The sequence below is a fragment of the Solanum lycopersicum genome, chromosome 1 (genome assembly GCF_036512215.1).
Source record: "Solanum lycopersicum chromosome 1, SLM_r2.1".
In the NCBI taxonomy this organism is placed as follows: Eukaryota; Viridiplantae; Streptophyta; class Magnoliopsida; order Solanales; family Solanaceae; genus Solanum; species Solanum lycopersicum.
In genome coordinates, this window is record NC_090800.1 from 4,116,864 (window position 1) to 4,130,605 (window position 13,742).

Consider the following 13,742-nt stretch of genomic DNA (forward strand, 5'->3'; position numbering starts at 1 on the left):
AATAAAATGCATAATTCGATGTACAAACAACTATATTCACAATATTCAAGCAAGTAATTCTTACGGAAAGAGATGAATCTTTCATTCTGATTTTGAAGAACTTGTAATTTAATAAGAAAAATAGATTTTTTAAAAAAATGTATATGAAAAAGTAAGAAGTATAATACATATACAATTGTTGATGAATGAATTTTTTTTTTTAAAAAAATAGATTCATGGGTTGATTTTGGCGATTACCTGCGAGAATTAAGAGCAAAACAAATGAAGAACGTGAAATCTCCCATAGTTTTATACAAATTTTTCTTCCAAACTATACAAAAATTAAAGTTTGTTTAGCCAAACTTCTAAAAAATGTCCCAAAATTGAAGGGATCAATTGGTTCTGGTGTTTTATCTATGATCTAACGAATAAACTATAACACAAGTGTGATACACATTCTCAATGTATATTTTTTAAAAAAGCATAACTCAATTTTGTAAATATTTTTTTGAGCTTGAAAAATCAATAAAAGTTTAATAATCAACTAGAGTTAACATTTTTAAAATTAAATTTTGAACTTAAACTTAATCATAAAAGCTATATCAAGATGTGAGAATTATTCAAATTATATCAAACAGACCTCTTAAAGAGCGATCGATGCAAAACACTTCATACACATCTCACCACCCATAACATTTTATAAAAGAAAATTTTCCTTTTTATGCATTTGTTGCTTTGATATCACCATTTTAATATATTATAAACTTGTTTGAAGCACGATCTTTTTATTTTAATAAACAAAAAGATATATTGTAATTTAATAAGCATCAGTACAAGTAAATGGCCGAGTATGGCTAGTAACGTCCGGGAAAGGAATTGGGATTACATTATACGACTTTTTTGGCCTAACATAAAGAGTTTCTACTTTATCTACTTCTGTTCTACTAGAAATAATCAACAGAGGAGCTATCAAAAATACGTAAAAAATATAAATATATATATTTTACCGATATATAAAGAATTATATTTCAACAATATAAGTCAACTAAGAGTGTGTAGGAGACAAGATCCATTGATCCAATCTAGCCATAATTAAATAATAAAATGGAAGCTACGCATAAATCTTGCCAATCCGTTAAGGAAGCTACAAGGTTCACTCTCTTAGAATTTGACCTAAAATATTTAATCTTACTCAAATATCTATGCACATTTATATTTACATAATAAGATTATTTATAGGGTAATTTTAAAATAATTTATGTTATGAACGAAGTTCATCCCAATGTGGATATTAACATCATATAAGTAGTTATTAGACCGACAAGAGTTATGGGCCGAGAACAAGCAATATGATTAGGTTAATTTAGGATTCAGGTTGAGTAGTGGACATGGAAACAGTTCCAAAAAAAAAAGGATAGTGGTATGTAATTTAGAGATTATGCAAATTGTCGAGAGCAAAATGTCTAGTCCTCTCAATCCCTTTCTTTGAATCTATACTTCTCATCTCCCTTCTAATTATCTTTTATACAATACTTTTCTTTGTTAGTTTCATTTTCCGTTATAACTTCAAATTTAGTGATTTTAATATTTGAATGTTTCTATCGTGAAATAGTATTTGTTACAATTTATGATATGCCTTAATTGATAATTTATGATGACATATGTAGGGCTCCTTTCTTTTTTTTAATAATCGGTCTCAAAAAATATATATTTCTATATTTGATACTTCTTCTACCCAATGTTACCTCTTCAGTATTGCGATAAATAAAATAATAATTTTATTATATTAATTTTTGAATATAATAAATTTAATATTTTGATAAACGTATTCATAAAATTTAATATAAATTAACAATAAAGATCAATTAAAAACTAAGTTATAAATTTTATCTTGTTTTTCAAACTGGACAAATAAAAATTCACATCTATATTTAATATTGTAAAGTGTGAACAAGTAAAAAATAAATAGAAAAAGTAACAATTTAACTTTAAACAACTTACATCAGAAACAATAGTTTTTAAAGAAGTTCTTTCATTTTTTTATAACAAGAAAAACTCACGATCAATATCCTTTATATGTATACAAAATAAAACCCTCATTTTTATATAATAACTCGCAAACCACACCAAAAAAATTTCCATGCAAATAGAGAGTTAAACAATCTTTATATATAACTTAGATCCAATATTGTCCATCTAATAAAACCTCAATACTTGCTACAAATTTCTGCATCATTCTTTTTTACCAATAGACAAAAGTTTATAAAATTGCCCACCACTTCTTGAGATCTATGCATGCATTAATTGCTTCATTCAATAAAACCTTAGCCTCTCAATATATATATATCACTAGTACATATATCATGGACTTAAGTCTTAAATAACCTTAAAAGAAAGAAAAAAAAAAGTTCAATTATTAGAGATGACAAATATTAGGGGATTGAGTTTAACCATTTTGTTAATTAGTGTTGTTTTAGCTTCTACCCTCCTACATGGAGCTTTTGGAAGTATTGACCCCTTTCAGGTAAGTATGGATTCAGGATTTAAGTTTTATATAATTTAGATTATCAATATATTATTTTTTTTATTTTAATTTATTTACCTTAATTTAAATTGTAATGAAAGTTTAGGAAAATTAATCTTTTTTTAAAAAAGTTTTCTTATATTATATTTGCAATACGTGAACTCAAAAATCTTTGAATCTTGTAATCTTAATAGAAAGGGCTATGAGGAGTTACTCCTACTAAATATTGTCTTTATTCGGGTAAAATTTACCCGCATCGGGTGTACACCAATCCAATACATATGCACCACGTGTTTAAAATTACAGTTCATGTTATCCAATCTTTATTAGTTAACATGTGTTTTATTTCATTAAATCACATAATAAAAGATTTTGGTGTAAATACTCGATGCGAATAAATTTTTTCCGTCTCGATTCCTAAATAAGTTAGTTTTTAACTTTTGCATTTTGTTTCAAAATAAAGTGATGTTTATATCATCAAAAAGACAATAATATTGTTCATTCAATTTTACCTTATTAAAATAAATAAAGTTTTACATAGTCAAGAAACTAAAACATATTTTTTTTCAAGGTATTTATAAAGAGAAAATTAATAAAAAAATACTTTTTTATTTTCCAGGAAGAAGTATATTTTCACGGGGTATACACAAGCTAAAAACACCATTTACTTAGAAACAAACGAAGCGTAAAAAGTAACAATATTTTTTTTAAAAAATAGATTGAAAATAACAGTGTTTATAATTTTCATGAAATTTAAATATATTCCACGTTAGAAATAATGAATTCAGATGAATCTGACTCTGTGTCTGTGCCCCTTATTGCAGGCAGCTTTAGTTCATTGCAATGCTGGCCCTATTGAAAAACAAAATTGTTGCAAAGCACTAAGTGTTGCTGTAAACAATGAGAGATTTTGCTGGTCTTCTTTGTTTGGACAGATTTTTGTTGCTGATCTTATTAATTGTCGTGTTATTCCAAAGTGCTAAAGTAAGTTAATTATATTACACTATATGTACTATATTGTTTAACGAAACAAAAAAGATTTTTCATATATATTAAAAGGGCCGGCCTAACTCGAGATATAATAGGGTTGGACTAAGATTTTTGGAGCCCATTTAAAAAAAAAAATTTTTTAGTCCGACCTGAATAAGTCTGCTAATTTGTGGGGCTTGAGAAATATTGGTAGGACTGTCATGTGGGTCCAATAAAAATTAATTAAAAATATAATATAATTATTAAAATATAAAAATAGAGTTCAAGCTCAAAACAACAGGTTAATATTTCTATTTAGATATTTATATTTTTAGTTGAAAAAAATTTAATAAATATTATAAAGACAATTTTATTTGTGGATTTGATTAACAAGTAGTAACATTAACATAATGTAATATTGTTTTGTCCATATTTAAATTATAATTTAATTTAATAATTATTAAAAAAAACATAATTTTTAAAAAAGTAGACTAGCCTGGCAAGCCTGTAGCCCACGTTCTTGTGGGTTACGCCAACCGTTTTCTGGCCCACGCAAAAAATGGGCTAGCTCGGCTTGACCCATAAAATGTCAAAGCCTGTATGAACTAGCTCAGATGGGATGAGTTAGACCATATTGACAGCTCTAATTAAAAATAGTTTTAAATGTGTTATTCTGAATAAATATTCATACTTATTAAGTCTGATTTTGATTTTATTTTATGTGCAGGTACTTGCCTAACAACAAAAGAATGTCAAACAAGAAATCAATTAGCTGGTGTTTTGACATTGATTTTCTACTATTTCTAGAGAGGGAAAAAAAAAACAAAGAATGAAAAGTTGAGTGTTATAGTTCTATATAATATTAATATTACCTCAATATTGAGTACTTAATTAGTTTGTGCAACTTTATGATGAATAAATGTGTTTTGGTACCAATTACATCGTGTAATTTGTCTTAAATAATATATTTTAACATGTTTTTTTTTTACCTCTCCGTAGAGCTTAGCTTTCACTATTTTGCTTCCTTGATGACTTAAGCTTACAATCTTAAGATTAGAAGCGAGAATTGATCAGGATACTTACTATCCGAATAGTTCTCTTAATAAAGACAATTTATTATTTAATCCTTGTATATAAAAGTGAGTATGATTACTAGAATATATATGTCCTCAGTTCAAAGAAAGTCAAAATTATTTCAATAAATATTTTTAAAAAGTTTAATTCAAGTCAAACTTTGGTAAATTGGGGTTATAAGTAATGATCCTCATAGACACTTCATAATTTTGTGTTTTGTCTTAATTAATTTTTTTTTTCGTAGCTTAAATGTGGTATTTGTGATCTTTGGAAATGGGTGATATAGTTCTAATGTAGTTGAATATGTTCTAAAAGAGGTTTTATCTTTGAAAAGTTGATAAGTTCGATTAAAACCGATATTTGAGTAAGAAGAGATCAAATAAATTTTCGATAATTTCGTTTAGGTCCAAAATGTGATTTTTGATTGGGATGAATGTGGATAGATCTCGTGAGGCTCGAGTGTGATACGGGCCCTTGGATCAGTTTCTAGTTAAGTAAAAAGAATAAGTTTGACCACGGTCAACTTTTGATCAAGTCGATATTATATTCGTGATTTAATGATTTCAACAAGTTCATAACGCATTTTACAAACAATACAGGAGAAACACATATTGTTAAAGATCACCAAGTTTACCTAGGTTTTATACCCAATAAAAGTCACCATATAAGAACGAAAAATTTATTAACAATCATAGAAACACCAACATGAGTAGAAACATGAACAAGAACATCAAGCGAATCATAAATTATATATAGACCCACCACAAAATAAATACACATAAGAGAAAATGGAACCTAGGTCGAATAAAATTTCGAAGTTGGGGTAGGTGCAACCATCTCCTGAAGTGGTGCCTCCAACTCATCCAGAAGCTAATTTGGATCACTAGATACCAATTGTAATCAAGTAATAACACGAAGAAAGAAAAAAGAAATTAGTTTTCCTATTGCCTATTAGCCTCTCGAAGAGCAGTACAAACATATTTGTACCATTCAAATCTACTAGACATGTTTTTATACAATGAAATTGACGAATCTAAGACTCTAATATCAATCTTGTCACAATCCAAACCCCTTGTGATTGACACACACTAATCCCTCGATGATAATCATATCTAACCAACTAAAACATGTTGTAACTAAGTCATTAGTCATTATTTAAAAGCTTTTAAGCAAGAAATGAGAGGTTCAACATGCTTTGTGTTCTATGTACAATGATTTCAATACAATTGTATAACCTATGTATCATATTAGTCTCATCTATCACTTATTTAATCACTCATATGTACACACTCGCTAAAGTAGGATCAACTACCTCTAAAGTACACACCTCTCGGATACGTCTCTACCGCTGAGTCGAAGTAACTTTGCGCTATTTTTGCAGATGTCGCGAAATAACTGAGTTAACTCTGGTGGAGGGCTCGGCCTAACAACCCCATTATTCCACAAGTAGGATAGAAGTGACCCGACTTGACGGTATTTGAGGATATGATGGATTGTCCTCTCCCAGCAAGAAAATGGATGTGCGTCTAACGCGCAACGGCTTTCGCGCTAGCTCAGTCCGTTGCTTGTTCGATCTGAAGGAATCAAAATTCCTACTTATTACTTATTGTCGCTCAGACAATTATTTTATTACTGATCAAGTAGCGTTTCGTGAATAATAATATAGAATATGTAATTCACCACACTAAGTCCAGAATAAACATTCTAAGCCCAATCACGAGCCCTTAAGAAATAAATGAATATAACAATGAATATTCATTTATTGTTATAATGAATATAACAAGTACATATTACAAACAAAAGCTTCAATAATTCACATCTTATTTATAAAAGCATTATCAACCCAACTGAAATTAATCACAAACTACGGCTAAAGACCAATCAATATGATTTATAGATTCACAACACACACGAGAATAATCAAAGTATAAAACTCTCGATAAAATATAACCTACCTCAACCAAACACTTGGACAAGCAAGATATTTCATGTGAGCCTTTCTTTCCTCAAAGTCACAAAATGCTCAAAATCTAAAACTAATAAATAGAATAATATTTCATCATATTATTTTTTATCAAAATAACCTTGACCATTCAAAACTCACTTAATTCTATCCTCTATCAAGGTATAAGTCATTAGTGGAGGGTTATATCATCATACAATAGTTTTTCCATCATAATAGTAGCCTAACAAATAGAGTTTCTACTTCATTTGCCCCTCTAAGGGAATTTTTTATGCCATAGGAATCATTTTAGGAAAATTACGCGGTTAATCAAAACTTATACTATTTAATTACTCATAATTGCTGCATTTTGTTATAATTACCACTCACGACTAACATTATACATTAATTATGTTGGTTGACTTCTTTGTATAATTAGTCATATTTGTATATGTATAATTCACCAGAATATACAAATACATATGTATAATATACAATTATCTAATCAATATACATATACAATTCACCCTCTCCCACTCTCTGCCTTCTCTTGCTCGCCTATCTCTTCTCTCCATTCTCTCCCAATCTCACTTGCTTTTTTTTATACAAACGAATGTGTATAATATACAATTATCTAACCAATATACATATACAATTCACCTCTCTCTCACTCTCTACCCTATCTCGCTCGCCTTTCTCCCATTCTCGATCGCCTCTCTCATCCCTCTCCCAATCTCGCCCGCCTCTCTCCTCTCTCTTCCAATCTCGCTTGCTAAATATACAAATACATATGTAATATACAATTATCTAATCAATATACATATACATTTCACCTCTCTCCCACATTTTGCCTCTTTCTGGCCTCTCGCCTCTCTCTCCCAGTCTCGCTCACCTCTCTCCTCCCTATAACATGTAGCTATGAATTGTAATTATCAGACTATAGCTATAAAGAGTAATTAGGCTAACTTTAGTGGCTATATGTGAAAGTTCCCTATTATTTTATGGTGTTCCAGGTCCCACAACATCATGAACAATAACTAGATTATCAATTTCATGCTAAGAATAATAAATTAACAACTTAAAATCAATGTGACCTCTAATCAGATCAATCCATATGCTTCCTCAAAAAAATCTAGGGTTTTAATCCATAATATCTCCATTAAGAATATCCCTTTCAATTTGAGGATGATATCGAATTACTAGATGAAATGGTTGACAAAAAAGACTTACCTCAAAAATGAAAATAGCCTTAGACCTAGAAAAATTACCTATTTTGAGTTATCTGGTTCGAATATTTTAAGTTATGACGAAGGACTTGGATAAAATTAATTTAAAACGTACATTCTGTCTCGTATCGTCTGCTACAACGATAATTACTTTTGCTACAGAGGAATCATTGTGTTGATCCTTGACACTTGAATCTATTTTCGCTATGGCGAACTAAAACTTGTTATGATGGTCTCATTGTAGAGAAATACCCAATTAATGCAATAAAAGCCCCTAACAAAAGTAGCTCGGGGGAGATAATGGAAACCCTATTCCAGAACATGTATTTTTCATTATAATAAACAGAACAACATAAAATGAATGTGTCAAGAACCAAAAATACTTGTTTTGAACTCTCTACTCAGACTTTGAGTCTCATATAGAGGTCTAAATCACTATGTTACTGTCATGACGCAAACTATTTAGACGTGATCTGGCGAATAGGATCCTAAAAGATTCCAAACAAGGCACTTAGCATAATCATAACACTAAGATGGACAAGATAAAGAAATAAAGAGGTAAATCTCGATATAAGTCTCTATACTTCAATGGCATACGATACCAAAATTAGAGTACAACAATCTCATATGAGAAAATATACTAAGTCTAGCATCAAGCCTTTATTGTGACTAGAACAAACCTTTAGCTCACAAAAGAAGTCTAAAATTAAAATGACGTGAAACTTGTTATTTGTAGTTTTGATGATGTAACAAACTCAGGGACCTTGTGAAGGTACCAGGTTCTCAACATGAACAGCTTGTTGACTGCCAGTTGGAGAAGGTACAGAAAGTTGGTGCACATTTCCCAACTGCGTCAGAAAAGTCAGACCTTTCCAACCAATGACATAAGTTTAAGGAAAGGGACTTGTCTATATAATGTCACTTTTCTTAACATTGTTCTTTAGTTTTTGCAACTTGAAAAAGTACACTCAAGAAATCTTGCAAAGGCTATAGAAAATCAAAGTGAAGAATTATTCAAGAACAACCAAAAACCCAGGCATATAGTGTGTAGTTGTTTGAGAATATATTCTTTTGGTCTTACATTGTAAACTGATCCTAAATCTATAAAGGAATCAGTGTGGTGGGTGTTGAAATTCTAAGTTGTCTAGAGTGATAGCTTAGTGGGTAATAACTTCTACTTAGGCTCATCGAGCAATAGAGTTATTGCTTGTTGGTGAGATTAAAATCTTTTTCTCACATTTGTGTAACTGGTTTTACTTTTGCTTGTGAAGATTAGTGAAACAGTTGTAAAAATCCTGTGAGACAGGTCGTGGTTTTACTCCCTTGAGCAAGGAGGTTTCCACGTAAAATTTATGTGTTGTTAAACTGCATTTGCTTTCTGTTATATTCTTGTTTGTGTGTCAAGGGACCTGGTCCATTGACTGATAGTGGATGCATAGATTCTAACAAAAGCAATAAAAAATAGGTCCTTGAATCATGAGAACTCACTAATCTGCTAGGAATGTTGAATCAATACGATCTATCTAAGGTTAAATGAAGAAATGCCAGACGCTATATTATGAAACAATATATATATATATATATATATATATATATATATATATATATATATATATAGTACTTTGAATGTACTGAATATGGAGAACATGCATAAACATAAACGTGAAATATGATAAGTCTTGAAAACATAATGATGCATGACCAAATAATACATATCAAGTCTTGATAAAGTTAATATCATAAATCATGAGACAATGTCAACGTAACAATTGAAAAACATAACATAATATTAAATCATAATCTTTGAGGAAGTCATAACTTTTTAAGAAAATCATAATCCACTAACCGATATAAATCATGTGAGCTAAAACATGGTGGTGTCTTATTCTCATACCAAAAAGAGATTGTCCTACTTGCCAAGGTAAGTACCTTCATACTTAAGCTTAGGTTGATCCATTAGCTATGTCTAATCGAGACCATGTCGTACATGCATACACAGTTTTGGGACAAAAAGATTGCTTCTACAAACCCGACCTTTACTAACGGGAGAGACTCCATCCCAAAGTTCTCTTGGTATTGAGGAAACTTCCAACAAAATAAGCATAATCATATTATAATTATAATACTTGAAAAGGTAAGAATCCAGTAATACCGACCCAATCATAAACTTCATATCATAGAATAAATCCTTTAAAAATAATGATCTCCATAGAATATTAATAAAAGCACTTATCTCCGAGCAATTAAATCATGATCATCTTTCATAATGAGAATACTTCAATTTGAAGCAACCTCTTTCATAAAACATAATGATACTTTATCTAAAAACTATTGAAGAAGAAGGAAGCTGACGATTGGAACATGTTAGAGGAACAGGTCTAACACAGTTGACTGACATGTCTACAACAAATGTTAATGAAGAAGGAAGCTGAGGATTGGAACATGTTGAAAGAATAGGTCCAACGAAGCTGACTGGCGAGTTGACATCACTGTTGTAGAATTAGAGTCGCATTAGGATTAGACTAATTATATTTATTTGGATTATATTTCGTCTAGAATTATATTACGACTAGGATTAGATTACTATTATAATTATAGTACAACTAGGATTAAATTATTTATAATTTTCTTATTATTATTATAGTAGTAATAGATATTCTAGTAGGACTCTAAGTATAATTAACTTAGGACTCAACAATTCTCTCCTATATAAAGAACTTGTTACTCAACATTATTGATCTTAGGCATATTTATATGCCTAATTAGTCAAAATGTGTCCATAAATTGATTATGTTTGAGGACGATCTTGAGTTATTAGCTTGGTTTTTGGGTGTACTTGTGATGATTTTGCACTTACACACGTGATTAGTGATTTCAGGAACCCTCGGAGAAATTGGAGTTGGAACAACAAAAGAAAAGAGCAAAGACGAGCATGAAAATGGCTAAGTATGGAAGCACCTAGGTGATGTGTGTCGCGCCAAGGACTGACATTTAAAGAGGTTCTAAGTCGCACTTCTAGGCGCCGCACCAAGGCCTGACGCTCAGAGTCATTCTTCAGACACACTGCTAGGCGCGCTGCGCCACGAAGTCAATTAGTGCTAGGCACTGTTAGGCACGATGCAGGCGTGCCGCCCCAGCCCAATTCCGAATTTGCCAAGTTTTAAACATTTCCTAGGAATTCTAATTTGAGTAGGATTTGTTCTTAAATGTCTCTACTATTGTAAATAAATCCTTAGACCTCCATTGTTAGGGGTCGATGTTTGTTTAATCTGAAGGAGCAAGAAGTTAAGTTTGTAATCCTTTTAACTTTTTTATTTTTTTGATTTTGCATGAACGATTATCTTTTCTTGATTTCTAAAAGCATAAGTAGCTGAATGCCCTAGTTCTAGGGTTGTGTTTACGAATTGATTATTGAATATGTGAGGCTAATCTCCGATTATCAATTCAAATTATTTCTGTATTCTTGTTTTACTATTTTATACTTGCGCACCATAAAATATACCTAGTGTCTAATCTTAAAATCGACCAGAGAAGAGATTAGATAGACAAGAGAATAATAATCGACCCGATGAGAGATTATTATTATCTCAACATGCTCTGCGTTCCTTATTTCTCAGGACAACACAACAAGTATAATGAATATAACAAGTACATATTACAAACACAAAAAGACAAAGCTTCAATAAGTCACATGTTATTTATACAAGCATTATCACCCAACTGAAATTAATCACAACACATACTAGAAATCAAAGTATAACTCTAGTCTAGATAAAATATAACCTACCTCAACCAAACACTTGGACAAGCAAGATACTTCATGTGACCCTTTCTTTCTCAAAGTCACATAATGCTCAAAATTGAAAACTAATAAATAGAACAGTATTTCATCATTTTTTTTTTCAAACAATAACCTTGACCATTCAAACTCACTTAGTTTTATCCTGTATCAAGTTATAACTCATTAGCGAAGGGTAATATCATCATACAATAGTTTTTACATCATAACAATAGCCTAACAAATGGAGTTTCTGTTGAAAAACTATATGCACAGCGGAAGCATATCATGATCTTTACTGCTTACATGAATAATAGATAACCAATACCGTTTATACTAGAACACATAATCATGCTAGAACACATAAACATGCAAAATTTAATTCGATACAACCTCTTGAAGCGTGAGCAGATACCTTCAAGCGAATCCCCAAGATAGATAAACCTTCAAGCGAATCTACAAGATAGTTATGGTCTTCTACACTGATCCCAAGTCACATCCGAACTCTCTCAGTACTTGGGTGGGAAAGTATCGAATAGAAAACTAATTCCTCTATCTTCTAGGTTAGGAGAATCCCTATTTATAGAGATGTCTTCATAATTCAAAAAGGACTAGAAAACCTAGTTTTTCTAGAAGACTAGAAACACCTATATTATTCTTCCTTTTATCATAGAATTAGAATTTTGAGTTTTAGTGAAATATGGGCAGTATAGGGACCACATAATTAATTATTGAGGCTTCCTATTATGGAAATAATTCCAAATAATTAATTTGAATTATTCTTACCATGATTAATTACAAATGACTCCATTAGAAATTCATAATTGCACTCCTCTATTTCGTAATTGCCTATTAAACACCTGTGTAATTCCCCATGTTAAGATTTTAGATACTAATCAATACATTAAATTACTGACGAATTTAATTTAATGATTAATTTCCTTTAGAGCATTGCTTAACTTATTTCATGTGTCGGATTCATAAATCCACATGCAAAATTTGGCACGATGAAAACTTATAAGTTTCTCAAAAAGACATATCAATCAATCTTATAACGAGACATAAATTCAATCAACTAACTTATTATTTCACCAATATATATTATTATCATCTAACTTACCAAGCATATTGATTCATCTCAGAATCTCACCTTTTTATAAATTAAAATGATAATTAATATATACATATCATAATAGTTATATAAGGATTAAGAATATAAGTACATTTAATAGTTTAGAGAATATGTTTTTGTTAGTCAGTCTATAACAACTATCTCTACTTAGTCTCGTTCAATACATAAAAAATCTACTAGTACAAGAAGTTGGAACTATACCGTTTCCATAATTAGGATAAATTACATATAATCTTGAGCTATAAAGCTATAATCGTATCCGATGACATGTCCAATTTTCATCCTAGATTGTGAACCAAAAACTTTATACTTATAAGAACCGATGATTTAGTTCTCTGTGTATAAGCTAAAACTCTACACACTAAATCATCTACTATATAAGTAATAGACACCATAAACGAATATATGATCTATTGAAATTGGACAAATATTTATTCTCTATTAAATATTATTTCTTCACACATGGTAAATAGTATATATCTCAAACAGTTTCTACTTTATTCTCCCCCTTAAGGGCAGTTTTTATGCCTAAGGAATCATTTATGGGGTTGTAAGTCCCACAACATCATGAATGCTAAGAATTATAAATTAAAAACTTAAAATCAATATAACCTCCAATTACATTAACCTATATGCTTCCTAAAAAAATTCATGAGTTCTATGGTTCTAACTCAATAATCTCTCCATTAAGAATATTCCTTTCAATTTCAGGATGATATCAAATCACTAGAAATGGTTGACAGAGAAGGCTTACCTCAAATATGAAAATAACCTTAGACCATGAAAAAATAACCCCTTGAATATCTAGTTCGAATATTTTAAGTTATGAGGAAGTGATAGAATATATGTCTTCACTTAACAAAGTAATGGACCAGGTCCCTTACTACACTAATGAATAAACCAGAAAGTTAAATGTAGCAAAATCAACACAATGAATCTACCCACTAAGCTATCCCACTTAGATAACTTAGAATTTCAACACTACCCACTGATTCCTTTATACTTTCAGGAATAGTTTACAATATAAGAACAAGAGAATATATTCCTAAACAACTACACTAAAAGCTCCAGAGATTTCTGTTGTTCTTGGAATGATTCTGCCTTTGCTTGGTAGTAGC

General features: G+C 30.4%; 1 long non-coding RNA gene across 1 annotated transcript; it reads left to right on the forward strand.

Moving 5' to 3' along the window:
• Window positions 1-2,173: 2,173 nt before the first annotated feature.
• LOC101245977 (uncharacterized) lies at window positions 2,174-4,460 on the forward strand. Its single transcript, XR_182296.5, has 3 exons — window positions 2,174-2,503; window positions 3,328-3,487; window positions 4,200-4,460. It is a non-coding gene; the product is annotated as an uncharacterized lncRNA (long non-coding RNA).
• Window positions 4,461-13,742: the final 9,282 nt, after the last annotated feature.